This window comes from Trachypithecus francoisi, unplaced genomic scaffold (assembly GCF_009764315.1).
Source record: "Trachypithecus francoisi isolate TF-2019V2 unplaced genomic scaffold, Tfra_2.0 Contig00245, whole genome shotgun sequence".
Classification (NCBI taxonomy): domain Eukaryota; kingdom Metazoa; phylum Chordata; class Mammalia; order Primates; family Cercopithecidae; genus Trachypithecus; species Trachypithecus francoisi.
Window position 1 is genome coordinate 158,485 of NW_022680524.1, and position 27,688 is coordinate 186,172.

Sequence of the window (27,688 nt, forward strand, 5' to 3'; positions counted from 1 at the left end):
AAAAAGTAAAACCCAGATTCTCCCAGCGTAAGATCCTAGGAACCGGAGCCCCTCCAATGGGTAGAGAACAATCAGAATGAGGCTTTCTTCCCTCACTTCGGGAGGTTGCTGGCTTTGTAGCCCGGCTCCAAGGCCCCTCTTCCAGGTCACTTCCCCGACTGGGCCAGACCTCTTGCTCTTAGGACGCTCTGAGCGAGGCTTGGGGCCCCGCTCCGTGTGGCCTGCCTGGACCCTAGAGGGCCGCGCTCCGGAGCTGCCACTGATGTCAGAGGCGCTACTCTTTTTCCTATTCCCAGGAGCGGAAGACAGAAGCAGTGGCCTTGGGGACAGAGGGGTGGGAACACCTCACGTCCACTACAAGATAATGAAGTGGAAGAAGGCATTTCGGCTTCGGAGCTGGCGGGGACCTGGCCACTGGAAAGCCCGCGCGGAGTTCTCTCGCCTGTCTCCGCCCAGGTACGCCTCCCCGAGCCTTTTGTACGACTCACCGTTGGAAATGGTCACACATTCCTTCTCCCCTTAGAGTTAACACTGTCATAACCATTGAAGCGCGGGCCGAGGAGCACCCTATCGGCAGTAGCCTTTGTTGCCCCGCCTTCAAGTCACTGCGCGTGCGCATTGCTTTGACCTCGCGTTCCCAGGGGGCGGTAGGAAGCGGAAATGCTCGGCTGACCCGGAGGGTGGCGCTTCGTTCACACTGGCTGTGGTCTTCCGCCCCTGAGGTTTCAGGCTCTTGGCAGTGAAGTAAGCGGGAGGGGGCTGCTGATGCTTTTGATAGGAGAATGTGGGGGACGGGAGGAATGACGGGAGTTTACGGGGCCGTGGGGTCATGGGGCCACGGGTGAGCGCCCTTGTGGGGGTTGAGTGACACGGGCGGTGGGCGTGAGTGTTGGGGGCGAGGTTCGGGGCCAACGAGTGACTAATTGAGTCACTCAGCACTTGTATCCTCACCCCCTGGTAATTGCCAGGCACTCTTGCAAATGTTTCACATTAATAGGAGCCCTGTGAGGTGTTACGGTAATTATTTTCCTGCTATAGAGAGAAAACGGTACAGTGTGGCTTGGCAGCCTGTCCAAAGTCACGTAGGTAGCAAACCTGAGGGAGCCTTTTTCTTTTTCTTTTCCTGTACTTTGTTTATCATGTTTATTGTTTCCTGTGTGTCTCTTCTTCCAGACTAGAAATCTGGAGCTGGAATTTGAAATTTTGTTCACTGATGGATTTGCAGCACGGAGAACCGGCTCATGGAAGGCACTCATTTCTTCAGTGAATGAAAGTGGCACAGCAGGTGATCAGTTGGTTCCAAAGCCCCACTCAGAAAGGCAGGGTTTTGCTCACTGAGGATAATTGAGTTGTGCATGAATGTCAATTCTTAAAGCTAGAATGAGGCGTTACCCCTCTTCTATTGGGTAAAAACCTTTGGGTTTTACTCAACTTCACTGCATGGAAGGGAGCATAGGTGTTGCTAATTGAATCTCCTGTGGTCATTGTGTCCAGGGTCAGAGTGCAGACCTGAGATCACTGCTCACCGACTTCAGACTCCAGTTTATCTGTGCCCCGGCTTCCTCACTTAGTCTCAGAAGACTTAGGCTGAGGCCCCAGGAGGAGGTGAGTTCCCTGGGTCACAGGCAGAGATCTGGTGCTATAGTGATGGCCCCGGCTGGGGTGTGTTTGTCTCTGAATCCCTTGGTCCTGCCGCCTTGGACATAAGAGAGGTACACTGAGCTGAGGCGAGTTGGAGGAGAAGCCTCAGCCCAGAGCCCAGACCCAGATCCTCAGGGCAGAGAAAGGAGGCTCATAGGACAGCAAGTCCTAGAAGAGCTGGATTCTTAGTGACCTTTGTCCCTCACTTCAGCTGAGACAGAGCAAATCTGGCTCAACTTCCAGGTGCCATCGAGGACCATGTGACAGTGCAGTTTGATTCCTACTGGAGGAGGGACAGGTGAAAGTCACAGGTGAATGGAGGCATGGTGCCTTCCATGGGGCAGGTGCCCTGCTGTAGTGGCTGCAAAGGCAGGATGAGGCTGGGAAGGATCACAGCCAGCCACAGAGGATTGGCCTCTCCTAGCACACCTATTTGTGCACCCCCGCGCTTCCTTCTCTTGCCATTGGCTTTTTCTGAATTTGAGTCAGCCCCACATCATCAACCAGGCACCTGCTTCCAGGGGAAATGCGAGTGTCCCTTCATCCTGACCAAAGTGTAGAAAATATATTTTTAGTTTATAGAATTTCAGAGTAGTCTCTAGGTATGCTGTCATCCAGCTCTGCTGCCTTATTTAGAAGCTTAATGAAACTAGGTCTGAGGACATGACTTGTTAACCTCCACGGAGCTGAACCCTGTTGTCCTGATGGTATCACAGTGATTGCTGAAGTAAGAAATGGTTACTCTGCACAGAAGCTCCTTGCTGGAACTTTCTTTTGAAAAACTGCCAAAGAAGGAGGAGCATGGCAATCAAAATGCAAATCGTGGGAAAGGAGGAAGTGGTGGGGTGGGAACAGGGTAGGTGGCCAGTTAAAGAGGCGGGGGCAGGGGAGCAGGCACAGTGGTTTTCAACCCCTCACAGATCTGACAGTGCTGGGCTGTTACCCACCCAGCCCCACACCTCTCCTCCCCTGCAGCCCTTTGAGCCCGTGTTGGGCTCCTTCCTCCAAACCACATCAAGAGATCCTACTCATACACACTTGCAGAGGGTCTTTTCACCTCTAGGGCTCTGTTTGATAAGAATTGATTTTTAATAACTTTTAATTTTTGTTTCATTAGTAATTAATTTTCATTGTCAAAAATGCAAATAAACAAGAAAATTAAAATCACCAATCAATGTAACCAATGTCAGCATTTGAATAAATGCTGTTTGAGATCAGGCACGGTGACTTACGCCTGTAATCCCAGCACTTTGAGAGGCCAAGGCGGGTGGATCACCTGAGGTCAGGTGTTCGAGACCAGCCTGACCAACATGGTGAAACCCCGTCTCTACTAAAAATACAAAAATAATTAGCTGGGCATGTTGGTGCATGCCTATAATCCCAGCTACTTGGGATGCTGAGGCTGGTGAATCGCTTGAACCCAGGAGGTAGAGGTTGCAGTGAGCCAAGATCATGCCACTGTACTGCAGCCTGGGCAAAAAGAGCAAAACTATGTCTCAAAAAAAAAAAAAAGAATAATGCTGTTTGAGACTTCATATTTGTACATATTGCTTAACAAAATGAGATCACACTGCAGTTGCTTTGCCGGAACCTCCTTTTAAACACCCAGGAACTGAAAACGAAGTTCAGAAACCATCTTTAAGCCTGTGTAGTATGCTTGTTTTGCACGTTTCATATTTTTTTACTGAGTCCCCTTTGCTGCACATTTAGTTGCTTCCAAGTTTTTTTTTTTTAATTTTTTGTTTATTTTTGAGCCAGGCTCTGATGTTTTCACACAGGCTGGAGTGCAGGAACGTGATCATGGCTCACTAACCTCGCACTCCTTGGCTCAAGAGACCCTCCCACCTCAGCCTTTTGAGTAGCTGGGACTACAGGCATGCACCACCACGCCAGCTAATTTTTTTAATGTTTAGTTTTGTAGAGACAAGGCCTTGCTATGTTGCCCAGGCTGGTCTTGAACTCCTGGCCTCATACAATTCTCTCCTTCAGCCTCCCCACATGCAGGGATTATAGGCACATTTTTTTAGTGGAAATGACAACAGTAACATTTTGCGTCTTTGTGCTAGGAGTAGAACTCTTGAGGTAAAGGAGATGTTAAGTTGTTACTGGTTTCTGACATTTAGATGACCTTGGACACAAGTCATACATCTGTCCAGTAAGGGAGACAAAGTTTCCTGTGCAAAACCCACATGATCTTAGTAGCGAGACAGTTTCATGTGTAAAACCCACATGATCTTAGTAGCGAGACAGTTTCATGCGCAAAACCCACATGATCTTAGTAGCGAGACAAAGTTTCTTGCACAAAACCCACATGATCTTAGTAGCGAGACAAAGTTTCATGCGCAAAACCCACATGATCTTAGTAGGGAGACAAAGTTTCATGTGCAAAACCCACATGATCTTAGTAGCGTCCCATGGGAATAGGCTGAAGCTACCAGGCCTTATTTTTAGATCATTCTTCCCAGGGTGCAAAGGTAATTATTATTAGGGTGGTGATGATGATCTTATGTCTATACCCACTGAACTCAAGCTTTCTAATTCTGTCTTTATAGATCTCCATCCTTTGCCGGAGCACAACAAGATGGCCATGTCCCAGGTGAGTTCTAATGTACCCCTACTTTTTTTCCAGTGAAATTGAGGCAAAGTTGGAATCTATATAATAACTTGAAAATACCAATTATCCACTCTTCTCTGGCTGTTTTCTGTTCAACTTGTCCTCAGCCTCTGGTTTCTCTAATCCTTCCCCTCACTAGGAGAGAGGAAAAACAGAAAAAGATACCTCTCTCTACTTGTTCTTCCAGAAACTGTACCTCATCTTTTCTTCTTCTCAGAGAAGAATTGTTTAAATACATAGATTCATCTTGCTTTTTCCTCTTTCTTCACTTCTAGATCGCTTGGTCTTTTTTACTGTGTTTAAGAGAATACGTTTGTGTATAATGTTTTAATGTACATAGAAGAAACTAGTAGCCAATAAAGTTTCTATTTCTTCTCCCCCCAGTACCACATTCCTCCTTAGAGATGTCCACTGTTAACAGTTGGTTGAAACTGTGAGGTAGATGCATTTATGTCAGTTTAATGAACTAAAAACATATACATATGTATTGTTTTTTATGCTTTTACACAAATGGCATCATATTCACATACCTATCTTGCTTTTTGAACCTGATTATATCCTGGGTGGTGTTCCTTGTTAATATATAAAGATCGTTTTAATTCCTATTTCATAGTGTGGATATATCATGTAACTATTTTTTCTATTCACAGATATTTAGGTTTTTAATTTCTGTGTGTGTATGTGTGTGTATGTGTGTGTGTGACAGAGTTTCACTCTTGTTGCCTAGGCTAGAGTGCAATGGTGCGATCTCGGCTCACTGCAACCTCTGCCTCCCAGGTTCAAGCGATTCTCCTGCCTCAGCCAACTGAGTAGCTGGGATTACAGGCATGTGCCACCACGCACAGCTAATTTTCCATTTTTAGTAGAGACGAGGTTTCTCCATGTTGGTCAGGCTGGTCTCGAACTCCTGACCTCAGGTGATCCATCCACCTCGGCCTCCCAAAGTGTCGGGATTACAGGCGTGAGCCACCATGCCTGGCCTAATTTCTTTTTACTATTGTATACAGTGCCTCGTGAACAACTTTCTCTATATCTACTGGTTCTATAGTACCAGTGTTTTGGAGGTTATACCTGGTAGTTGGGTTTTGACTATAAGGTACTGAGACTTAAATTTGCCCTCCGAAATCCTTCATAATTACTCCTTTCACTAAATGTAAAGACCAGATAATTTCTGTGTTCCAATTTTCCAGGCTTTTAAGGACGAAAAGGTACCCAGTTCATTTTGTGAAGCCACTTAACCTGAAATTTGAGGAAGATGCTACAAAAAAGAAAATTATAGACCAGTTTCCCTTAAGAACATGGATGTTAAAATGTAAAAATATACTGAATAGAGCATTAATAAATTGAACATTTAAAAGTAATGCATACACATAGTAAAAATTCAAATGAAAGCTTTGTTCAAGAAAAGGCAAAAAATAATTTTCCCATCCTCAAGATTCCTTCATTTTTTGGTACAGTCTTTCAGAGAATATGTATGCTTATCCGTATGGATGTATGAATCTTTTTTGTTTTTGTTTTTTTGACACAGAATCTTGCTCTGTTGCCCAGGCTGGAGCACAGTGGTGCAATCTCGGCTCACCGCAAACTCCGCCTCCCGTGTTCACGCCATTCTCCTGCCTCAGCCTCCCGAGTAGCTGGGACTATAGGCGCCTGCAACCACGCCTGGTTAATTTTTTGTATTTTTACTAGAGACGGGGTTTCACCATGTTAACCAGGATGGTCTCAATCTCCTGACCTTGTGATCCACCCGCCTCAGCCTCCCAAAGTGCTGGAATTACAGGCGTGAGCCACCGGGCCCGGCCAGGATGTATGAATCTCTTTGTTCACTCCTATATGTGCTAGCTCTGCTCTCACACGATTTTTCTCTAACACATTAGAGCTCATTCTGGTCCTTTTGGTCTTGTCTTCATGATCATTCCACTTTACTTGTATTTAGTTGTCCCTAGGGTTTCTTACTACAGCACTATTGTCATTGTGGTTCTGATCATTATTTGTTGTGGCTGCTTTCCTGTGCAATGTATGTATAGCAGAGTCCCTGGCCTCTATCTCTGCTAGGTGCCAGTAGAATCCCTCCTCCAGTTTTGGCAACCAAAGTGTCTCTAGTCATTGCCAAATATCCCCTAGGGGAGAGAATTATCCAGTGTTTAAAACCAATCGTTGGGCGGAGCAAGATGGCCGAATAGGAACAGCTCCAGTCTCCAACTCCCAGCGCAAGTGACACAGAAGACCGGTGATTTCTGCATTTTCAACTGAGGTACTGGGGTCATCTCACTGGGGAGTGCTGGACATTGGTGCTGGTCAGCTGCTACAGCCCGACCAGCGAGAGCTGAAGCAGGGCGAGGCATTGCCTCACCTGGGAAGCGCAAGGGGGAAGGGAATCCCTTTCCTAGCCAGGGGAACTGAGACACACAACACCTGGAAAATCAGGTGATTCCCACCCCAATACTGTGCTTTAAAGCAAACGGCACACCAGGAGATTATACCCACACCTGGCCAAGAGGGTCCCACTGCCACGGAGCCTCCCTCATTGCTAGCACAGCAGTCTGTGATCTAACCGCAAGGCAGCAGCGAGGCTGGGGGAGGGGCGCCCGCCATTGCTGAGGCTTAAGTAGGTAAACAAAGCCGCTGGGAAGCTCGAACTGGGTGGAGCTCACAGCAGCTCAAGAAACCTGCCTGTCTCTGTAGACTCCACCTCTGGGGACAGGGCACAGCTAAACAACAAAAGGGGAAGCAGCAGAGGCCTGTGCAGACGTGAACGACTCTGTCTGACAGCTTTGAAGAGAGCAGTGGATCTCCCACACGGAGGTTGAGATCTGAGAACGGACAGACTGCCTGCTCAAGTGGGTCCCTGACCCCTGAGTAGCCTAACTGGGAGACATCCCCCACTAGGGGCAGTCTGACACCCCACACCTCACAGGGTGGAGTACACCCCTGAGAGGAAGCTTCCAAAGTAAGAATCAGACAGGTACACTCGCTGTTCAGCAATATTCTATCTTCGGCAACCTCTGCTGCTGATACCCAGGCAAACAGGGTCTGGAGTGGACCTCAAGCAATCTCCAACAGACCTACAGCTGAGGATCCTGACTATTAGAAGGAAAACTATCAAACAGGAAGGACACCTATACCAAAACACCATCGGTACGTCACCATCATCAAAGACCAGAGAGATAAAACCACGAAGATGGGGAAGAAGCAGGGCAGAAAAGCTGCAAATTCAAGAAATAAGAGTGCCTCTCCCCCTGCAAAGGAGCGCAGCTCATCGCCAGCAACGGATCACAGCTGGTCAGAGAATGACTTTGACGAGATGAGAGAAGAAGGCTTCAGTCCATCAAACTTCTCAGACCTAAAAGAGGAATTACGTACGCAGTGCAAAGAAACTAAAAATCTTGAAAAAGAGTGGAAGATTGACAGCTAGAATAATTAATGCAGAGAAGGTCATAAATGAAATGACAGAGATGAAAACCATGACACGAGAAATACGTGACAAATGCACAAGCTTCAGTAACCGACTCGATCAACTGGAAGAAAGAGTATCAGCGATTGAGGATCAAATGAATGAAATGAAGCGAGAAGAGAAACCAAAAGAAAAAAGAAGAAAAAGAAATGAACAAAGCCTGCAAGAAATATGGGATTATGTAAAAGACCAAATCTACATCTGATTGGGTGCCTGAAAGTGAGGGGGAAAATGGAACCAAGTTGGAAAACACTCTTCAGGATATCATCCAGGAGAACTTCCCCAACCTAGTAGGGCAGGCCAACATTCAAATTCAGGAAATACAGAGAACACCACAAAGATACTCCTTGAGAAGAGCAACTCCAAGACACATAATTGCAGATTCACCAAAGTTGAAATGAAGGAAAAAATCTTAAGGGCAGCCAGAGAGAAAGGTCGGGTTACCCACAAAGGGAAGCCCATCAGACTAACAGCAGAACTCTCGGCAGAAACTCTCCAAGCCAGAAGAGAGTGGGGGCCAATATTCAACGTTCTTAAAGAAAAGAATTTTCAACCCAGAATTTCATATCCAGCCAAACTAAGTTTCATAAGTGAAGGAGAATAAATTCTTTACAGATAAGCAAATGCTTAGAGATTTTGTCACCACCAGGCCTGCCTGACAAGAGACCCTGAAGGAAACCCTAAACATGGAAGGAACAACCGGTACCAGCCATTGCAAAAACATGCCAAAATGTAAAGACCATTGAGCTAGGAAGAAACTGCATCAACTAACGAGCAAAAAACGAGTTAATATCATAATGGCAGGATCAAGTTCACATATAACAATATTAACCTTAAATGTGAATGGACTAAATGCTCCAATTAAAAGACACAGACTGGCAAACTGGATCAAGAGTCAAGACCCATCAGTCTGCTGTATTCAGGAGACCCATCTCACATGCAGAGACATACATAGGCTCAAAATAAGGGATGGAGGAAGATCTACCAAGCAAATGGAGAACAAAAAAAAGCAGGGGTTGCAATCCTAGTCTCTGATAAAATAGACTTTAAACCATCAAAGATCAAAAGAGACAAAGAAGGCCATTACATAATGGTAAAGGGATCAATTCAACAGGAAGAGCTAACTCTCCTAAATATATATGCACCCAATACAGGAGCACCCAGATTCATAAAGCAAGTCCTTAGAGACTTACAAAGAGACTTAGACTCCCATACAATATAATGGGAGACTTCAACACTCCACTGTCAGCATTAGACAGATCAACGAGACAGAAGTTAACAAGGATATCCAGGAATTGAACTCATCTCTGTACCAAGTGGACCTAATAGACATCTATAGAACTCTCCACCCCAAATCAACAGAATATACATTCTTCTCAGCACCACATCGCACTTATTCCAAAATTGACCACATAATTGGAAGTAAAGCACTCCTCAGCAATGTAAAGAACGAAATTATAACAAACTGTCTCTCAGACCACAGTGCAATCAAACTAGAACTCAGGACTAAGAACCTCAATCCAAACCGCTCAACTACATGGAAACTGAACAACCTGCTCCTGAATGACTACTGGGTACATAACGAAATGAAGGCAGAAATAAAGATGTTCTTTGAAACCAATGAGAACAAAGATACAACATACCAGAATCTCTGGGACACATTTAAAGCAGTGTGTAGAGGGAAATTTATAGCACTAAATGCCCACAAGAGAAAGCTGGAAAGATCTAAAATTGACACCCTAACATCACAATTAAAAGAACTGGAGAAGCAAGAGCAAACACATTCAAAAGCTAGCAGAAGGCAAGAAACAACTAAGATCAGAGCAGAACTGAAGGAGATAGAGACACAAAAAACCCTCCAAAAATCAATGAATCCAGGAGTTGGTTTTTTGAAAAAATCAACAAAATTGACAGACGGCTAGCAAGACTAATAAAGAAGAAAAGAGAGAGGAATCAAATAGACGCAATAAAAAATGATAAAGGGGATATCACCACCGACCCCACAGAAATACAAACTACCATCAGAGAATACTATAACACCTCTACGCAAATCAACTAGAAAATCTAGAAGAAATGGGTAATTTCCTGGACACTTACACTCTTCCAAGACTAAACCAGGAAGAAGTTGAATCCCTGAATAGACCAATAGCAGGCTCTGAAATTGAGGCAATAATTAATAGCCTACCAACCAAAAAAAGTCCAGGACCAGATGGATTCACAGCTGAATTCTACCAGAGGTACAAGGAGGAGCTGGTACCATTCCTTCTGAAACTATTCCAATCAATTGAAAAAGAGGGAATCCTCCCTAACACATTTTATGAGGCCAACATCATCCTGATACCAAAGCCTGGCAGAGACACAACAAAAAAGAAAATTTTAGACCAATATCCCTGATGAACATCGATGCAAAAATCCTCAATAAAATACTGGCAAACCGGATTCAGCAGCACATCAAAAGCTTATCCACCATGATCAAGTGGGCTTCATTCCTGGGATGCAAGGCTGGTTGAACATTCGCAAATCAATAAACGTAATCCAGCATATAAACATGAACCAAAGACAAGAACCACATGATTATCTCAATAGATGCAAAAGGCTTCTGACAAAATTCAACAGCCCTTCATGCTAAAAACGCTCAATAAATTCGGTATTGATGGAACGTACCTCAAAATAATAAGAGCTATTTATGACAAACCCACAGCCAATATCATACTGAATGGGCAAAAACTGGAAGCATTCCCTTTGAAAACTGGCACAAGACAGGGATGCCCTCTCTCACCACTCCTATTCAACATAGTGTTGGAAGTTCTGGCTAGGGCAATCAGGCAAGAGAAAGAAATCAAGGGTATCTAGTTAGGAAAAGAAGAAGTCAATTGTCCCTGTTTGCAGATGACATGATTGTATATTTAGAAAAAACCCCATTGTCTCAGCCCAAAATCTCCTTAAGCTGATAAGCAACTTCAGCAAAGTCTCAGGATACAAAATTAATGTGCAAAAATCACAAGCATTCTTATATACCAGTAACAGACAAGCAGAGAGCCAAATCATGAATGAACTTCCATTCACAATTGCTTCAAAGAGAATAAAATACCTAGGAATCCAACTTACAAGGGATGTAAAGGAACTCTTCAAGGAGAACTACAAACCACTGCTCAGTGAAATAAAAGAGGACACTACAAATGGAAGAACATACCATGCTCATGTATAGGAAGAATCAGTATCGTGAAAATGGCCATACTGCCCAAGGTTATTATAGATTCAATGCCATCCCCATCAAGCTACCAATGAGTTTCTTCACAGAATTGGAAAAAACGGCTTTAAAGTGCATATGGAACCAAAAAGAGCCCGCATTGCCAAGACAATCGTAAGTCATAAAACAAAGCTGGAGGCATCACGCTACCTGACTTCAAACTATACTACAAGGCTACAGTAACCAAAACAGCATGGTACTGGTACCAAAACAGAGATATAGACCAGTGGAACAGAACAGAGTCCTCAGAAACAATACCACACATCTACAGCCATCTGATCTTTGACAATCCTGAGAGAAACAAGAAATGGGGAAAGGATTCCCTATTGAATAAATGGTGCTGGGAAAATTGCTAGCCATAAGTAGAAAGCTGAAACTGGATCCTTTCCTTACCCTTATTCGAAAATTAATTCAAGATGGATTAGAGACTTAAATGTTAGACCTAATACCATAAAAACCCTAGAAGAAAACCTAGGTAGTACCATTCAGGACATAGGCATGGGCAAGGACTTCATGTCTAAAACACCAAAAGCAACGGCAGCAAAAGCCAAAATTGACAAATGGATCTAATTAAACTAAAGAGCTTCTGCACAGCAAAAGAAACTACCATCAGAGTGAACAGGCAACCCACAGAATGGGAGAAAATTTTTGCAATCTACTCATCTGACAAAGGGCTAATATCCAGAACCTACAAAGAACTCAAACAAATTTACAAGAAAAACAAACAACCCCATCAAAAGTGGGCAAAGGATATGAACAGACATTTCTCAAAGAAGACATTCATACAGCCAACAGACACATGAAAAAATGCTCATCATCACTCGCCATCAGAGAAATGCAAATCAAAACCACAATGAGATGCCATCTCACACCAATTAGAATGGCAATCATTAAAAGTCAGGAAACAACAGGTGCTGGAGAGGATGTGGAGAAATAGGAACACTTTTACACTGTTGTGGGATGTAACTAGTTCAACCATTATGGAAAACAGTATGGCGATTCCTCAAGGATCTAGAACTAGATGTACCATATGACCCAGCCATCCCACTACTGGGTATATACCCAAAGGATTATAAATCATGCTGCTATAAAGACACATGCACACGTATGTTATTGCGGCACTATTCACAATAGCAAAGACTTGGAATCAACCCAAATGTCCATCTGTGACAGACTGGATTAAGAAAATGTGGCACATAAACACCATGGAATACTATGCAGCCATCAAAAAGGATGAGTTTGCGTCCTTTGTAGGGACATGGATGCAGCTGGAAACCATCATTCTTAGCAAACTATCACAAGAACAGAAAACCAAACCCGCATGTTCTCACTCATAGGTGGGAACTGAACAATGAGACCACTTGGACTCGGAAGGGGAACTTCACACACTGGGCCTATCATGGGGAGGGGGAGGGGGGGAGGGGTTGCATTGGGAGTTATACCTGATATATGACGAATTGATGGGTGCTGACGAGTTGATGGGTGCAGCACACCAACATGGCACAAGTATACATATATAACAAACCTGCACGTTATGCACATGTACCCTAGAACTTAAAGTATAAAAAAAAAAAAAAAAAAAAAACCAATGGTCTACCTAGTTTGCAAAAGCAGCTGCTTAGTATTTCATTGCATGGGAACGCCAATATTTATCATCTTTCTCCTAGTGATGAACATTCAGGGTATTTCTAGTCTTTTACTGCTATAAACAGCATAGCAATGTACAGTGCATTCATTGCCTGCATGTGAGTATGTCAGATGTGAGATTTCTAGGTCAGATTCATGTGCATCATGAATTTTGATTCAGAACTGTCAAATTACCCTCCAAATAGAATATACTGATGTGTACTCCTAGCGGCAGTATATGCCTTTTCCCATAACTGGGCAATCACAGTGCATTATCCAATGCTTTGATTTTTGCTATGATGCAGGATAAAAGAGTGGTGCATTTTAATTCACATTTCCTGAAATTAGTGTCTTTTCATATTTTTTGTTTCTTTGTTTTTTGGAGACAGGGTCTCAGTCTGTCACCCAGGGTACAGTATGGTGGCATGATCACAGCTCACTGCAGCTTCGACCTCCTAGGCTCAGGTGATCCTCCTGCCTCAGCCTCCTGAATAGCTGGGACCACAGGCGTGCGCCACCACACCTGGCTAATTTTTGTATTTTTTGTAGAGACAGGATTTTGCCATGTTGCCCAGGCTGGTCTCTAACTCCTGAGCTCAAGCGATCTACCTGCCTTGGCCTCCCAAAGTGCTGGGATTACAGGTGGGACCATTGCACTGGGCTATTTGTTTTTTGAGACAGAGTCTTGTTGTGTTGCCCAGGCTGGAGTGCAGTGGTGTGGTCATGGCTCACTGCAGCCTCAACCTCCCAGACTCAAGCAATCCTCCCACCTCAGCCTCCCAAGTAGCCGGAATACAGGTACATGCCACCACACATGGCTAATTTTTTCATTTTTTGTAGAGTTGGAGTCTTACTGTGTTGACCAGGCTGTTCTCCAATGCCTGAATTCAAGCAATTCTAACACCCTGGCCTTCCAGTATGGTGAGATTACAGGTGTGAGCCACTATGCCCAGTCTTCTTTTCATTTTTTTAACTACCATTTGTACTTCTTTATTTCAATTATTTATTCTAGTAATTTGCCTCCTTTTCTCTTGGGTGTGGAATTAATTTGATTGCTGGATGCTAGCTCTTTATGTTAACTCAACTAAATAAGATCTCTATCATATATGTTGCAAATATTTTTTCATACTTCATTTGCTTTGACTTGTCTTACTAAGTTTGGGGAGTGGACACTTACATTTTGTTAATGTGGTCTAATTTCACAATCTTTTGTGACTTCTAGATTTTCTTTTATTGCTATATAGAATTCTGTGAGTCAAGATTATAAAAATGACATTTCCGTTACATGGAAAAAGTGATTACTGAATGGTGGTGACACAGCTGAGTCTCTGTCTGTATGGAAACAGAGACTCTTCTATATCATATAAAAGTGAATTCTAGATTGGTTGAAGACCTAAATATATAGTTGAAAAATTGGGTAAAAATTTAGGAGGATATATGGATAACTTTGTGCAGTGCAAGAAACGTTTTTTTTTTGTTTGTTTGTTTGTTTGTTTTTTTTGAGATGCAGTCTCCTCTGTGGCCCAGGCTGGAGTGCAGTGGCGCGATCTTGGCTCACTGCAACCTCCACCTCCCGAGTTCAAGCAGTTATCCCACCTCAGCCTCCAAGTAGCTCAGACTACAGGTGTGCGCCTCCATGCCCGGCTAATTTTCGTATTTTTAGTAGAGACGGGGTTTCACCCTGTTGGCCAGGCTGATCTTGAATTCCTGACCTCAACTGAACTGCGTGCCTCAATCTCCAAAGTGCTGGGATTACAGGTGGGACCATTGCACTGGCTATTTGTTTTTTGAGACAGAGTCTTGTTGTGTTGCCCAGGCTGGAGTGCAGTGGTGTGGTCATGGCTCACTGCAGCCTCAACCTCCCAGACTCAAGCAATCCTCCCACCTCAGCCTCCCAAGTAGCCGGAATACAGGTACATGCCACCACACATGGCTAATTTTTCAATTTTTTGTAGAGTTGGAGTCTTACTGTGTTGACCAGGCTGTTCTCCAATGCCTGAATTCAAGCAATTCTAACACCCTGGCCTTCCAGTATGGTGAGATTACAGGTGTGAGCCACTATGCCCAGTCTTCTTTTCATTTTTTTAACTACCATTTGTACTTCTTTATTTCAATTATTTATTCTAGTAATTTGCCTCCTTTTCTCTTGGGTGTGGAATTAATTTGATTGCTGGATGCTAGCTCTTTATGTTAACTCAACTAAATAAGATCTCTATCATATATGTTGCAAATATTTTTTCATACTTCATTTGCTTTGACTTGTCTTACTAAGTTTGGGGAGTGGACACTTACATTTTGTTAATGTGGTCTAATTTCACAATCTTTTGTGACTTCTAGATTTTCTTTTATTGCTTATATAGAATTCTGTGAGTCAAGATTATAAAAATGACATTTCCGTTACATGGAAAAAGTGATTACTGAATGGTGGTGACACAGCTGAGTCTCTGTCTGTATGGAAACAGAGACTCTTCTATATCATATAAAAGTGAATTCTAGATTGGTTGAAGACCTAAATATATAGTTGAAAAATTGGGTAAAAATTTAGGAGGATATATGGATAACTTTGTGCAGTGCAAGAAACGTTTTTTTTGTTTGTTTGTTTGTTTGTTTGTTTTTTTTGAGATGCAGTCTCCCTCTGTGGCCCAGGCTGGAGTGCAGTGGCGCGATCTTGGCTCACTGCAACCTCCACCTCCCGAGTTCAAGCAGTTATCCCACCTCAGCCTCCCAAGTAGCTCAGACTACAGGTGTGCGCCTCCATGCCCGGCTAATTTTCGTATTTTTAGTAGAGACGGGGTTTCACCCTGTTGGCCAGGCTGATCTTGAATTCCTGACCTCAACTGAACTGCGTGCCTCAATCTCCCAAAGTGCTGGGATTACAGGCGTGAACCACCGTGCCTGGCCCTGCAAGAAACGTTTTTAATGAAGACGGAAAACCCAGAAATCATAAAGGGAAATATTGTCAGGTTAGACTGTATTAAAATGTTAAAAACCTGTAGAGTCAGAAGACATATTTGAAGCTGAGAGAAAATACCTTCTATGCATATAATACACAGAGGATTTATGTATGTAATATGAACAATGATTTAAAAAACAAAAAAAAATGTGGTAGAAAGGAGTCAAAAAGATAAGGCAGGCAATTTAGAATAAAAAAATGTGATGCTATTTGAAAGGATATTTACTTTTTCCGGTTTTCAAGCCAGGAAAACAGGGCTGATTTTTATTCCTCCCTTTCTGTTGTATTCCAACAAATGAACCCAGTCTCAGTCCTGTTCTACTAACTGTTTGCCTTTCAGATATTTTTTGTTTTATATAGATGCAAAACCACAAAATTTTGCATGGGTTGTTTTTAATGAAAATATGCTCCTACTATGCTTTTCTGAAATTTGCTTTTTTTGTTTGTTCGTTTGTTTTTTCATTTAGACAAAAGTATCCCAGGCATCCTTATGTGTGAGTCAATTTTTTTTTTTTTTTTTGAGATGAAGTCTTGCTCTGCAGGCTGGAGTACAGTGGTGCGATCTCGGCTCACTGCAACCTCCACCTCCCGGGTTCAAGAGATTCTCCTTTCTCAGTCTCCCGAGTAGCTGGGATTATAGGCTTGCGCCACCACACCCAGCAAATTTTTGTATTTTTAGTAGAGATGGGGTTTTGCCATGTTGGCCAGGCTGGTCTCAAACTCTTGATCTCTGCCTCAGCCTCCCACAGTGCTAGGATTATAGGCGTGAGCTACCGTACCCATCCTGTGTGAGTCAATTTTTATCATGACAGTTCCAGAGTATAGATGAAACAATTTATTTAACTACTCTCTAGTCTTAGTCCATATGCAGATTATTTACCAGTCAGGGGTCATTTTTCTCATAAGCAATGTCACCTGGTAATACAGCTGTTGTTCTACCATTTTGGGGTTCCCAGGAACACAGGACATTTAGAGCTTTCTTTATTTTTCTTTTCTTTTCTTTTTTTTTTGAGACAGGGTCTCACTGTGTTGCCCAGGCTGAAGTGCAGTGCCATGATCTCGGTTCACTGCAACCTCAGCCTCCTGGGCTCATGGCTCATGGAGTTCTTCCACTTCAGCCTCCTGAGTAGCTGGGACTACAGGCACAAACCACCATGCCCGGCTAACTTTTTTTTTTTTTTTGAGACAGAGTCTCGCTGTTGCCAGGCTTGAGTGCAATGGCACGATCTTGGCTCACTGCAACCTCCACCTCCTAGGTTCAAGTGATTCTTCTGCCTTAGCCCCCGAGTAGCTGGGACGGCCTACAGGCGCGTGCCACCACGCCCAGCTAAGTTTTGTATTCTTAGTAGAGACAGGGTTTCCCATGTTGGCCAGGATGGTCTCGATCTCTTGACCTCGTGATCCGCCTGCCTCAGCCTACCAAAGTGCTAGGATTATAGGCATGAGCCACTGCGCCCAGCCCTTTTTTGTTTTTATAGAGATGGAGTTTCACCATGTTGCCCAGGCTGGTCTCAAACTCCTGAGCTCAAGCGATCGATCCATCTGCCTTGGTCTCCCGAAGTGCTGAGATTACAGGCGTGAGCCAGTGTGCCAGGCCTTTTAGGGCTTTCTTCTACTTTTTGCTAATACGAATAGGACTGCCTTGGACATCCTTATGTACACATAAATATTTCACTAGGATAGGGTCCTGTAAATGCAACTGCTGGTTAAAGTAAGAAACAAATACCTGTAATAGGTACAGTCAAATTATGTATCAATCATCCTTATATGAGAGTATTTAATTTCTAATATTCTTCATCAGCAGTGACTCTTATGGATAAAAGACAATATCTTATTGTTTAATGAGCATATATGTGAATTTTAGTGAAGTTTATAATCTTTTTGTGTTTCTAGGCCTCTAACATTTCTGTTGCTATGAGTATTTTATTCATACTGTTGGGCTGTCTTTTCTTATTGATGTGTTAAAGGTATAGGGTAAAATCCTAGAAAGGTCATTGCTTTGTTAAACAGTATTTGCAATGTAAAATTTAATATATATTAACCAATTGTTCCTCCCCAAAATGCTGTAGTTTATAACTTCTTTGGTGTTTTTTCCACATACTTGACTGTACTCAAGTATTATCAAGCTTTTTAGCATTTAAGAATATGAAAGGAATACATGATAAGTTATATATTTATTTTATATTTGTTCAGTTATATGTTAGGTTGTGGTCTTTTTCATAATGATTTGTTAGAATTTTAGTGTATAAAGGAGATTAGCCCATTGTTTTGTATATTTCAAATACTTTTCTCACTTTGATATTGATGTTTCATAATATTATAATTTTTGGCTAAGTGCTGTGGCTCATGCCTGTAATCCCACCACTTGGAAGGCTGAGGCAGGAGGATTGCTTAAGCTTGGGAGTTTGAGACCAGCCTGGGCAACATGGCAAAACCTTGTCTCTACAAAAAAATACAAAAATTAGCTGGGTGTAGTGGTGCGTGCCTATAGTTCCAGCTACTAGGGAAGCTGAGGTGGGATTGCTTGAGCCCAGGAGGTTGAGGCTGCAGTGATCTGTGAGCATGCCACTGCATTCCAGCCTGGGCAACAAGAGTGAGACCCTGTTTCCAAAAAAAAAATTCATTCTGCTATTTAGAAATTTCTAATGTCTAGGCAATCATGTTGATCAGTCTGTGACTGTATGTCTTCTGAATTTGGGGATTGCTCAGAAAGGCTGTTAGCCAGCTGGGAGCGGTGGCTCATGCCTATGATCCCAGCACTTTGGGATGCCGAGGTGGGTGGATCACTTGAGGTCAGGAGTTTGAGACCAGCCTGGCCAACATGGTGAAACCCCATCTCTACTAAAAATACAAAAATTAGTTGGGTGTGGTGGTGGGTACCTGTAGTCCTAGCTACTTGGGAGGCTGAGACAGGAGAATCACTTGAACCCGGGAGGCAGAGGTTGCAGTGAGCTGAGATCACACCACTGCACTCCAGCCTGGGCGACAGAGTGAGACTTTTTATTATTATTTTTTAAAGGCTTTTAGCCACTACAAAATTATAAAACTTTGATCTATTTTACGGTTATCTTGTACACATTTAAATCTCTAAGGCTGGTGCAGTGGCTCACACCAGTAATTCCAGCACTTTGGGAGGCTGACATGGGTGGATCATTCATTTGAGCTCAGAAGTTCGAGACCAGCCTGGCAACATGGTGAAACCTCGTTTCTACAGAAAATACAAAAATTAGCTGGGTGAGGTGGCCTGTGCCTGGAGTCCCAAATACTTTGCGGAGCTGAGGCAGGAGGATCACTTGAGTCCAGGAGGATCGCTTGAGCCCAGGAGCTTGAGGCTGCAGTGAGCCATAATTGTGCCACTGCACCCCGGCCTGGATGACAGAGGGAGTCCTAGTTTTTTTTTTTTAAAATCTCTCATCCCTGTGTAATTTATTTGAGGGTTCAGAGTGAGATGGGTAATTCAGTTTTATTGAGATTTTTTCCTCCATAAATACCTAGCCAGAAGATATGGTTTGGCTGTGTCACCACCCAAAATCTCATCTTGAATTGTAATCCCCACGTGTCAAGGGCGGGACCAGATGAAGGTAATGAGTCATGGGGGAGGTTTCCCCCATGCTATTCTCGTGATAATAAGTGAGTCTCATGAGATCTGATGGTTTTATAAGCTTCTGGCATTTCCCCTGCTTGCACATCTCCTTCCTGCCGCCTTGTAAAGAAGGTGTCTTGCTTCCCCTTCACCTTCCGCCATGATTGTGAATTTTCTGAGGCCTCCCCAGCCATGCTGAACTGAGTCAGTTAAACCTCTTTCCTTTATAAATTAGCCAGTCTCAGGTATGTCTTTATTAGCAGCATGAGAATGGACTATCCACCAGATTTTCCTAATGTCATCTTTTTTTTTTTTTTGAGACAGAGTCTCGCTCTATCACCCAGACTGGAGGGCTGGAGTACAGTGGCGTGATCTCGGCTTACTGCAACCTCTGCCTCCTGGGTACAAGCGATTCTCTTGCCTCAGCGTCCCGAGTAGCTAGGATTATAGGTGATTCTCCTGCCTCAGCCTCCCGAGTAGCTGGGATTACAGGCGTGTACCACCACACCTGGCTAATTTTTGTATTTTTAGTAGAGACAGGGTTTCACCATGTTGACCAGGCTGGTCTCGAACTCCTGACCTCAAGCGATACGCCCGCCTCAGACTCCCAAAGTGTTGGGATTACAAGTGTGAGCCATTTTTACTGTAACCAGCCAATGGGTTATTCCCACCCACTGCACAGTCAAAACCAATTCACTGAGACCACGGAATTGCAATAAAGAGTTTAATTGACATGAGTCTGGCCATGCCACATGGGAGATGGAATTATTACTCAAATCAATCTCCCCGAAAACTTGGAGGGTAGGGTTTTTCAAGGATAGTTTGGTGGGCCATGGATTCAGCTTCTGGGTGGAGCCATAGGACTGGCTGGTGGAGGTTGACCAGTCCTGGTGGAGCCACTGGTGATCAGAAATGCAAAAACTTGAAAAAATGCCTCAAAAGGCCAATCTTAGGTTCTATAATAGTGATATTATCTGCAGGAGTAATCGGGGAGTTCCAAGTCTTGTGACCTCCGGAATAATAGCTGGAAATCTTTTATGTCTACACATTAGCAGATTTTAGGCTCCTCATGTCCTCCTAACCTCGTGGCCTCTCAGCTTTACAAAGGTGGTTGAGTTTTGTAGAAGGCTATTACAAGCTTGTCCAATCCATGGTCCGTGAGCCACATGCGGCCCAGGATGGCTTTGAATGCGGCCCAATACAAATTTGTAAACTTTCCTAAAAGATTATGAGACTTATTGTGACTTTTTTTGTGATTTTTATTTTTTAGCTCATCGTTATCTTTAGTGTTAGTGTATTTTATATGTGGCCCAAGACAGTTCTTCCAGTATGACCCATGAAAGCCAAAGGGTTGGACACCTGTGGTCTATTATCTTTTAAACCATAAAATAAATGTCTCAAAGTTTGCTTGGCCCAGGCCAAGGAATGATTAAGGGCAGTTTGGAGGTTAAAGGCAAGATAGGGGATTGGTTACATCAAATCTCTTTCACTGTCATAATTTTCTCACTCATAATTTTTGTAAAGGCAGTATCATTTTTATGAAGTAACTTCTGACACTCTACTCAGAGGATCTGTTAGTGGTTATTAACTTTCATCATCATTGTCATATTTAGCTCTATGTGACTAGAAACCTGATAATGGAATGATGGCTGTTTTACTGGGTCTGAGAGATAAGGAAACCAGAGTTTTTCCTACTGTCTACTCTCACTTGACACAACACTCCTGACACTAGATGTAATCCCAGGCCTCAGGCTGTTCCCCCACATACCAAGCTGTTCTCCAGTGGACACCAGCTGGGTGTCCTCCAAGTCAATTCCATTCTGACACCATCTAGCTGGAGTTAGCATCAGTTCCCACAGGTTGAGGCTCAGTCCCACAAGACTACCCCCACCTGAGATGCCAGTCTCAAGTAGGGTATCATCTATACATCTGACTGATGGGACACAAATCAGGGGTTCCCTTGACTCCCTCCTGATGTTTGATTAATTTGCTAGAGTGAGTCACAGAATGAACGGAAACAATTTCCCCTGTTTGTTATAAAGGATATTACAGAGGATACCGATACACACCCAGATGGAAGAGATGCATAGGACAAGGGATGTGGGAAGGTCCACGGACCTTTCATGCCCTCTCTGTACTCACTACCATCCGGGAACCACCAAGTGTTCAGCTGTGTGGAAGCTGTCTGAATCCACCCAGTCCTTTGGTGGTGGTGGTTATTGTTGTTTTTGAGAAACAAGATCTTGCTCTGTCCCCCAGGCTGGAGAACAGTGGTGCAGTCTTGGCTCACTGCAGGCCCAACCTCCTGGCCTCAAGTCATCCTCCCTCCTCAGCCACCCATAGTGCTGGGATCATAGGAGCCAGCCACCACACCCAGCCACAGTGGGGTTTTTATGGAGGCTTCATCACAGAGGCATGATCATCATTGGCCTTTGTAATCAACTCAGCCTTCATCATCTCTCCCCTCCCAGGAGTTTTGAGGATGGAGATGAAATTCCCAACCCTCTAATCCTGTCTGGTTTTCTGGTGAGCAGCTCCATCCGGAAGCTACCTAGGGGCAGCCAGCCACCAGTCATCTCATTAGCATATAAAAGACACTTTGATCACTTCAGAGTCTATTCCAGGGTTGCAGGAGCTTTTGCCAGGAGACAGGACAAAACCAAATATATATTTCACAATATCAAACCAGGTGACATTACTCCAGATAAAAATGACTGGATTGGTAAACAAACTGCATCTGGACTGGAGGACTGAGTAAACGATGACTGGCTGGTAGGAAGCCATGGACTGGGGTTTTCTGAGCACATTGTCACTCAGTGATATGTAACTGGGGGCATCTTTTGCTGGGACCCTGGAAGCCATGCCACTGGGACCATTACAAGAGATACTGGTCTATGGAACAGTTAGAGCTTCCAAGCAACATCATCCTAGCACTCAGCAGTGTGGTTTTGTTCCCTGGCACCAGAGCTATCACGAGGGAGGGGCAGTTTGGGCTAACAGCTCCTGGATTGCTCTGAGAAGCCCTCCTGCTGGAGAAACCTGCCTGTCACCGCCCTCTGGCAGGCTGGCTTTCCTGTCCCCTCTCCTGCACAGCTGGGTAAACTAGTGCCACTGTGGCTGATTTGGGTCTTACGGGTGCAACGAGTGGCTTGAATTGAAGGCCACCAAGTGTGGGTGTGACAGGATGGGATCTGGAGCAGAAACAGGTGGGTTATTAGTCTTTGCGAGGAATTGGGGCCCTTGTAGAAGTGAGTTCTTGTTTGGTGGTGACAAGGCCAAGCACAGACCTTTCCCCTTTTGCCTCAGTCAGCTGCCCGGGCCACAGACCTCTGGCTTCCTGTTCTTTGTTTCATGAGTGAGCGAAGGTTGGAACAGTTTGTCATGATTGATTAGCTCTGTTTAGAACTGTTTGTTGTAGCTCTGTGTCCCCTGCAAAGCCTGCTCTGTCAGCCCCAGGCAGGACTGACTTCCTCCTTTGTGGACCACCCGGACCCTGTCCTACATCTGTCACTGTCCTGTGAGGCAGGCTTCCTCGCTGCCTCGGTTTCATCTATGAGTGTCTAAGTGTCGCTTTTCCTCCCTCCACTAAACTGAAGCTTCTTGAGTTCAAGAGGTGTGGTTTTGTATCAGTCTTTACTTCACAGGACTTACCAGCCTGGCCTCTATTCAGTAAACATGTGTTGAGTGAATGAATTTCCAGGGTGAGATATTTCTCATACCCTATCTGTTTCTCCTATAAAGTTCAAAATGATTTTAGTCATGTAGATACTCTATGTAATATACTATGCCAAACTGCCTAGTGACTGCATAAGAACAATTATATAAGAAAGGCCAGGCCAGGCACGATGGCTCACGCCTGTAATCCCAGCACTTTGGGAGGCCAAGGCGGGCAGATCACAAGGTCAGGGGTTCGAGACCAGCCTGGCCAACATGGTGAAACCCCGTCTGTACTAAAAAACACAAAATTAGCCGGGCATGGTGGTGGCTCCTGTAGTCCCAGCAACTCTGGAGGCTGAGGCAGGAGAATTGCTTGAACCTGGGAGGCAGAGGTTGCAGTGAGCCGAGATTACGCCACTGCACTCCAGCCTGGGTGACAGAGCAAGACTCAGTCTCAAAAAAAAAAAAAGCTAGTGTGGATGCGGGCCAGACTGCATGGATTCGACTCCCTCATTCCTGGCTGTGTGACCTGGGCTAGTTACTTAGGCTCTGTGCGCCTCACACTCTTCATCTGTCAAGTTTCTCCTAGAGGGCACAGAGTAAGCCCTCCATGTGCGTGAGGTGCCATGTCCCGGTGCCCCAGGCTGGTCCTGGCATGCTAAAGAGGAATGTGCCATTACAGAATCATTGACCTTCAAGGACGTGTTTGTGGACTTCACCCTGGAGGAGTGGCAGCAACTGGACTCTGCCCAGAAGAACCTCTACAGGGATGTCATGCTTGAGAACTACAGCCACCTGGTGTCCGTGGGTGGGGACCGCGCCACGGGGTGATGCAGAATGCCCCCAGTACTGTGTTTCTTTCTCAGCTGCTCCAAGCTCCGGGGCCTAGGAACAATGAGTGTGGGTTACCACCCTCAGGAGTTTGGGTTACAGCCCACTGTGTAGTATTCGTAGTCCCCGTTGGACTCTGGAGAGCATATTGGTGCCCTTGCTTGCTATGTGATGATCTGTACTGAGGGGCAGATAGCTGTGTGCATGGGGCCATCACCGAGGCTATGCCACCTTCAGCCTGCAGGGGTGGGCCTAGGTTCTGGAATTCCTCAGCATTAATAACGAAGTCCTTTGTCATGTCCCCTGAACAGGGTATCTAGTTGCAAAGCCAGATGTGATCTTCAGTTGGGACCAGGAGAAGAGTCCTGGATGGCAGATGGAGGGACCCCGTACGGACCTGTGCAGGTGAGGACAGCCAGGTGAGTCGGCCGGGGAAAAGGGACCAGGTTGTGTGATGAGAGAGCTTGGCCTCTGGGATGCACTCAGGAGCTCTTCTGAGAGCCCCGGACTTGTGGACATGCCTAGGCTCTGATGAGCGGAAACTGTTGTCATGTCCAAATGAGGCCTCTGCCTGGCCGCCGTTACCGTCTCTGTGTTCTTTGCTTGGCGTTCACATAGATTGTGGCCACTCTTGTTCTGAGATCCCATTTCTACCTTCCACCCTCCTGGCTTGTTAGTGAGAAGTGCCAAGCCTCTTCTCATTCCTCTCTCACCCTGTCCTTTCCGGAAGCTTTTAGAACTTTTTCTCCCTTCTTGTGCTTATATATTTTTACCAGAGTAGATGCAAATGTCAGCATTCCTTTTTACTGGGCATACTGTGGGCTCTTTCAGGCTGAAAGTTGGAGTCTTTTATTTTTTAGACTCAAGGAAATTATACATTATTTTTTGGAGTTGGTATAGGCAACAAAGCTTTTCTAGTGACCTTTACTCTACCCAGCCTGGTACCCACCATGTTCTTGCTGCTCTTATTTTGTGGTAAACACTGTAAACCTCACACTGTTTTCTATTTTCTCTTCGTATTCCTTCTCAGACTCTTACAAATCTGACTTGATACCACCTTTTTCAGAGTCCTCCTCTTTTCAGTACCTTCCTCCCACTCAACTCTTGTTTTTATATTATCTCTTTATTTATTCAAAAATAAACTTGAGAGAACATTATTCCCAGGGCGGAATACTTCATCAAACACTGCTAAACTGTTTTCCAATGTGGCTATAGCACTTTTTTTTTCCACTAGCAATGTACGCGAGCTCCACGTGTTTCTCATCCTTGCAAGCACTTGGTATTGTTAGTGTCAGTCCTTTTTTTCTAGTAGGTGTGTAGGAGGATCTCATTGTGATTTAATTTTGCTTTCTCTAATGATGAATATGTTGAGCCCTTATTTGCCATCTTTATATCTTCTTTATGGAAGTATTTGTTGTATCTTTTGCCATTTTTCTTTGCTATTAAATTGTAACATTCTATATATATATTATATATATATTATATTTTTTTTTTTTTTTTTTTTGAGATGGAGTCTCCCTCTGTTTCCCAGACTGGAGTGCAGTGGTGCAATCTTGGCTCACTGCAACCTCGCCTCTTGGTTCAAGCAAGTCTCCTGCCTCAGCCTCCCGAGTAGCTGGAGTTACAGGCACACGCCACCATGCCTAGCTAATTTTTGTATTTTTAGTAGAGACGAAGTTTCGCCAAGTTGGCCAGGCTGGTCTCAAACTCCTGACCTCAGGTGATCCACCCTCCTCAGCCTCCCGGAGTGCTGGGATTACAGGCGTGAGCCACTGCGTCTGGCTGGTTCTTTATAGATTCTTGTTGCAGGTCCTTTAAGTATGTACTCCCAGTTATGGCTTCTTTTTTTTTCAACTGTGCTGTGTAGAGTAGACGTTTTTAATTTTGATAAGGCCCATTTTATCGAGTTCTTTTATGTTCGTGCTTTTTGTATTCTATCTAACAAATCTCTGACTCAGCAATGGAGATTTTCTCCTATGTCTTCTTTCAGAAGATTTATAATTTTAGCTCTTAAATTTAGACCTATGACAGAGAATGAGTTAAGTTTGTAAATCTGACATGAGGTGAGGGTTAGGGGTTTTTTTGCATATGTATATCCAATTTTTCCAGCAGCATTTTTGAAAATACTGTTTTTGTTGTTGTTGTTGTTGACTGACTTTGCCATCGTTGCTGATAACCTTTGAATAGCCAGGCACAGTGACTCACACTTGTAATCCCAGCACCTTGGGAGGCTGAGGTGGGATGATCAGTTGAACCTAGGAGCTTGAGACTAGCCTAGGCAACATAGTGAGCCCCCGTCTCTACAAAATATTTTAAAAATTTGCCAAGCATGATGGCATGCACTTGTAGTTCCCACTACTTGGGAGGTTGAGGTGGGAGGATTGCTTGAGCACGAGAGGACGAGGCTGCAGTGAGCCGTGATCACGCCACTGCCACTCCAGCCTGGGGTACAGCAAGACCCTGTCTCAAAAAAACCCAAATAGTTGAACAGAGATGCGTCTGTCTATACATCAGTAATACACTGTTTAATTACTGTAGCCTCATGTTAAGTGTTCAAATCAGGAAGTATGAATTTTCTAACTTTGCTCTTCCTTTCCTAATGTTTTGCCCATTCTAGGTCCTTGGTATTTTTATATAAATCTTAGAATCAGCTTGTGAATTTGTACACAAAAGCCCACAGGGATTTTTGTATGGGATTATACTGAATCTGTGGATCACTGATATACTGACAATATTGAGTCTTCCAATTAATGAATAGCATGTATCTCTATTTAGATCTTCTTAATTTTATCTCAATGTTTGTGTTTTGAATGGATAAGTCTTTCACATTTTGTTAATTCATATCTGCATTTCGTGTTCTTATGAGATACTATAAATGGTGTTTTAATTTCAGTTCCCATTGGCCAGTACTATCTTATAGAAATGCCATTGATTTTTGTATATTGATCTTGTATCCTGGGACCTTTCGAAGTGTACATATTAATATTTGTAACTCTTTTGTAGATAGCTTGGCATTTCCTATGTAAACAATCATGTAGTTGTAAAAAAGACAGTTTTATTCTTCCTTTCCAATCTGGATGTCTTTTACTTCTCTTTTTGCTTTTTTTTTTTTTTTTTTTTTTTTTTTTTTGAGGAGTTTCACTCTTGTTGCCCAGGCTGGAGTGCAATGGCATGACCTTGGCTCACTGCAACCTCCATCTCCTGAGGTCAAGTGATTCTTCTGCCTCAGCCTCCCAAGTAGCTGGGATTACAGGTATGCACCATGATGCCCAGCTAATTTTTTTTTTTTTTTTTTTTTGTATTTTTAGTAGAGACAGGGTTTCTCCATGTTCATCACGCTGGTCTTGAACTCCCGACCTCAGGTGATCCGCCTGCCTCGGTCTCCAAAGTGCTGGATTATAGGCATGAGCCACCATGCCCGGCCTCTTTTTGCCATTTTTTTACTGGCTAGGATCTTGAGTATTGTGTTGAATAGGCATAGTGAGAATGACTTCTTTGCTTTATTCCTGATTTTAGGGCAAAAGTACTCACTTTCTCATCATTAAGTATAATTTTTTATTTGTAGAGTTTTCCATTGGTGGCCTGACAATGGTTGAGGATTATTCCTTTTAATCTTAGTTTTTTGAGATTTTATCATGAATTGATGCTGAATGTCGTGAATGCTTTTTCTGCATCAATCAATATAATCATGCTTCTTCTCTTTATTTTTAAATTAATTAAATAATTATTATTATATTTAGAGATGGAGTCTCATTCTGTTCCCCAGGCTGGAGTGCAGTGGTGTGGTCATAGCTCATTGTGACTCAAACTCCTGTGCTCAAGTGATCCTCCTGCCTTAGCCTCCAGAGTAGCTGGGACTACAGGCATGTACCACCATGCCCAGCTATTTTTTAAATTTTTTGTAAAGATGAGGTCTTGTTGTGTTGCCCAGGCTGGTCTTGAACTTCTGGCCTCAAGTGATCCTCCATCTCAGCCTCCCAAAGTTCTGGGATTACAGGTGTGAGCTACCATGCCTAGTTAATTTGCAGATTTTTCTTTTTCTTTTCTTTTCTTTTTTTTTTTTTGAGACAGAATCTCAC

At 43.8% G+C, this 27,688-nt stretch overlaps 1 pseudogene; it reads left to right on the top strand.

Annotated features, from left to right (window-relative positions):
* Positions 1-635: 635 nt before the first annotated feature.
* LOC117081654 lies at positions 636-24,028 on the top strand (annotated as a pseudogene).
* Positions 24,029-27,688: the final 3,660 nt, after the last annotated feature.